Genomic DNA, 4,464 nt, shown 5'->3' with positions numbered 1-4,464 from the left:
TTGATTCCTGTTATTGAAAGGGTCTCGACTAGAACAAAGGTAGATAGGTTCCTTTCACCAGGCATCTGCTTTTCCATGCCTGAAACCTCTCTCCCGCACATCAGCACCCTCTGGGCTCTATGCTCTATGACTGAACCAAAGAGTTAATACTTATACATAACATGTCTCCTGTCTCAGTGTCTCAAAGTGTTAGGTATCCCATTTACCAGTTAGAATTCAATATCTCTCAAACAACGTTGGGAAGTGACCCCTAAGAGTAATCATCCCAGGCCCTTTGGTAGATGGGTGGGACAGATAGTACTGGCAGAACAGACACAGCTGCCTCGCTAGCTCCTGTAATGCTTTTCCTCCCTTTTATTCACGACCCCCTCCACCACCACCACCAATAAACCTCTAGAGAATTTTTTCCATGAATTTAAGACAACTACTTCTCTGATGAAAGGTCAAGAATCAGTTAATCAGCAAGTTAACAGCACCAGAGTGTTTCTTACAATTTGCTAGGCACCTTGGGAATACAGACAGAAGTGCAAGGTTACCATGGTTGTAAGGCAAGAATTCTAAGATAAGCCAGTACCCTCTCCTGTGGGTACTTGTAATAAAGGTGAAAAAAGTTAGAGAAGAGTAGCAATCTATAGAGCCTATAGTGCTTGAGGGAATTTAAGAGGACACGAGACTTGCTCAAAGCCTCAAAAGGTAAAATTATTTGGATAGATAGTTAGTAAATGACCCTACCAGGGTCCTCAGAGATTAAATGTGTGATATTTAAAGGCAGAATAGTAACCACACATGTCATAATAAAAAATAGGATGGGCCAATCACCCCGGAATTGTTGGGTGTTTCTTTTAGAAAAACAGATGCACAGTAAGTAGCTCCAGTAGTCCTGGGAGAATGGTCTAAATAAAATGTGAATTTTGAAAGTTTTTTAAAAGCTATGCCATACCTAGAGAGTTGATCACATAAGAGGAAGTTCTGAGAGCTTCAGACACTGGTACCATGACCAGAACAGCTCTCCCACAACTAGTCCTACCTATTATCCAATTCCAAAGCTACTTCCACAAACTTGATAGTTTAAAACACAGAAATGTATTTTCTCACAGTTTGGGAGGCTAGAAATCTGAAATCAATGTGTCAGTAGAGTTAGTTCCTTCTGAGAGCTATAAGGGAGATTCTCTCTGTTCCATGCTTCTTTCCTAGTTTCTGGAAGTTACTGACAACCCTTGGCATTCCTTGATTTGTAAATGCATCACTCCAGTCTCTGCCTCCATCATCTCATGGTCATCTTCTCCATGTGTTTTTCTGTGTTTCATGTGACATTTCCTTCTCTGTGTCTCTCTCTTCTCTTTATAAGGACCAGTTATATTGAGTTAAGAGTCCATCCTACTGCAGTATGACCTCATCTTAACTAAGGGCATCAGCAATGTCACTGTTTCCAAATAAGGTCACTTCCCAAAGTACTGAAGGTCAGTACTTCAACATGTCTTTTGGAGACACAAGTCAACCCATAACCCATCTGCCTTATGACTCCCCAAAATTCATTTCCTTCTCATAAGCAAAATACATTCACAGCATCCTAATATCTTCAAAAGTTTTAACCCATTCTATTATCAACTTACATGCAAAATCTCATCTAAATATAACCAACTAAAAAAGTACCAGATATCATCATCTAAATCAAATAGGGGTTAGATTCTGTTAGATCCTGAGGCAAAATGCTTCTCCATTTATGGACCTGTGAAACCAGGTAATTATTTGTTTCCAAAATACAATGTGAGATAGGTATCGGATAAATGTTCTCATTCCAAAATAGAAAAATTGGAAAGTAAAAAGGAGCCACTAATCTAGAGCAAGTTTGCAACTGAACAGAGCAAATTCCATTGAGTTTCAAGGTCTGAGAATGATTCTCTGTGGCTTGATATTCTGTTATCTGGGACCATTGAGGTGACTCTACCCAATAGACCTTGGTGGCACCTCTGCACTCTAGAACTGAGGAGACAATGGCCTCTACATCTGTGGCTCCGCCCACAGAGCCATTTTTCCTCCATCTCATCTCTGTCCCTTTCAGTCCAGTTTGGCAGTTTTTGTGCTGTTATATGGTTCTCAAAATCTTGTTAGTCTTCCGTGGATGTTGGTCTTCTAAACGGATCCACACCCTTAGATATAAGGGCTCTCCACAGATCCTTCCTGGATAATAGCATCTCTATCTCTGGCTTTTGCTGAGGTAGTAGATTGGTTTCAGGAGTTACACTCCTAATTTCTTTAGCAAAAGGTTGTCCAGCTACACCCTTAGCCCTGTACCAGAACGGTCTGTCAAAAGGCTGACATTTTCCCAAAACATCAAGTTCTGACTTCTTTCTACTTAAGAGTTTACTATTCAATTTATTTCTTTTCTCTCACATTTTATTATAAGCAGCAAGGAGAGACCAAGCTGTACTCTACATCTTGCTTGGAAATCTCTGCAGCTAAATATTCAAGTTCATTACTTACAAATTCTACTTCTCACCACTGAACAGTAGAACATAATTCTGCCAAGTTCTCTGCCACTTTATAATAAGGATAATTTTTCCTTCATTTTCCAGTAACATGTTCCTCATTTCTATCTGCAACCTCACCAGAGCACCTTCAGCCTTCATATTTCTAACATTCTGTTCATGGGATATATATAATCTCTAAAATGTTAGAAGCTTTCTCCATAGTCAATTTCTCTTCAAGGCAATCTAGACTCTTTCTATCATGCACCTCAAAATTCTGCCAGCCCTTGCCCATTACCCAATTTCATAGCCACTTCCACAGTTTTAGGTATTTGTTATAGCAACACCCCACTTGATAAAACTAAAATCTATAAGGAAATGCAAACTGCAAAAGAACGATCATGATGTCTTATACATCTTATGTTTTCCAATTTTGTAATTATAGTGATGATCATGTAGTGAGAATTCAATAGTATTTGCTGATTTGTTAATTGATTGATGAGAGTCAGCCACTATCAATAAGCCTTGAAGAATGAACCAGGAAACAATATTAAACTTCATTAAAAAAGATTTTATTGGGTCTATAAGAAGTATTTTGTGACTTTCAAGGTTTCTAACCACTAGAAAATTATATTGTATTGCTTCTCTAGAGAAAGAATGCCTCTTATGATTCTTCCATATGGGATGTATAATATAATCCACAGTCACAGAATAAGTTATTTATTGTTTATCATCCTTTCTCTTTCTTTTGAATTCTATGCTCACATGTCAACTTTGAGTTATTAAGACAAAAAGGGCATCCCAAATTATATGTTATTTTATTTAATAAAGTATTTTCAGGAAATTATCCCAGATAAGAGAGTAATATTTTATGAAGTAATACCAAACACAAATATAGACAAGAGCTATCCATTTATTAAATATTGAGGAACAGACAGTGAAAAGTCATAGTGAGTAAGCTCAGTCTGACGCTACATGGACTAAATAAGGTCAAGTGTTAGGATATGAAGCTAGAACATACAGACTTGGTTTCTTACCTGCAAAATCTTATATGTCCAGCTAAGAAGTCATGTAATGGTAAGGCATTGCAGGATTTTTATTTAATTAGGACATAAAATGTTTACTCCAGGGAATAATGTAAAGAATGGGTTAGAATAAATTTGCACTAGAGAAGAAATAGCGCTACATGTTCATATATGTAAACGCTAAGCTACCACCATCTGAGGACTATGCTCCAGATCTTAAAAGAGATAGCATGCCCTGTTGGTAAGATATTCTGTGAGGTTGCCAGCTGTAATATTTGACAGTTAATGTTTCTGATTAGTTTTGGCTTATAGTTAAGTTACTGTGCTGGTAAATAAGACTATGGTCTTTCTTTTCCATTCTCAGTATGGAACTCTCTTAATTAAGTCGAGAAAAGGGAAAAAAGTGTAGAAACCTGCCAATATTAATGAGGTGTGGGGAAGTTCTTAGCAACGTTACAGAACCAATTATGAAAACTCTATAAGCTTGGGAAACTGTGACATTTTATAACACTTGAAAACAAAAGCTTGCTAGGTATCTTTTCCATTAGATAGCCCGTTATGAGAATTTTATACTCAATAAAAAGGGGAAAAAGCAATTTACTATTTCATGTTGAAGAAAAAGAAAGCGAGAATTGATAACAAATAAGCACAATAAGTCAACTAGTCAACAACAGTTATTGAGCGCCAACTGTGAAATTTATCATTAAATGTGTTGAAGGTTTCTGTGTTTTCGTCAGCTCCTGTGGTAGCTTACCTATTAGCAACATACACAGAGCTCGCCCCTCCTGTTATAAAGATGGGTGGCATTCTTACCTGGACAGGCTGAGGAATATCAATAAAAAGTACTTTTTGAAAAGACATTTTCTAATGTAGATTATACAGTTTTCCAAACAAAATCATTTTCATCTGCCTAAAAGTTTTAGGTCTTTACAAGTATTTACTCCAAGCAGTATTTCTCCAACTACTGCTGC

This window comes from Pteropus vampyrus, unplaced genomic scaffold (assembly GCF_000151845.1).
Source record: "Pteropus vampyrus isolate Shadow unplaced genomic scaffold, Pvam_2.0 Scaffold108, whole genome shotgun sequence".
In the NCBI taxonomy this organism is placed as follows: Eukaryota; Metazoa; Chordata; class Mammalia; order Chiroptera; family Pteropodidae; genus Pteropus; species Pteropus vampyrus.
This window is presented reverse-complemented; position numbering follows the sequence as displayed.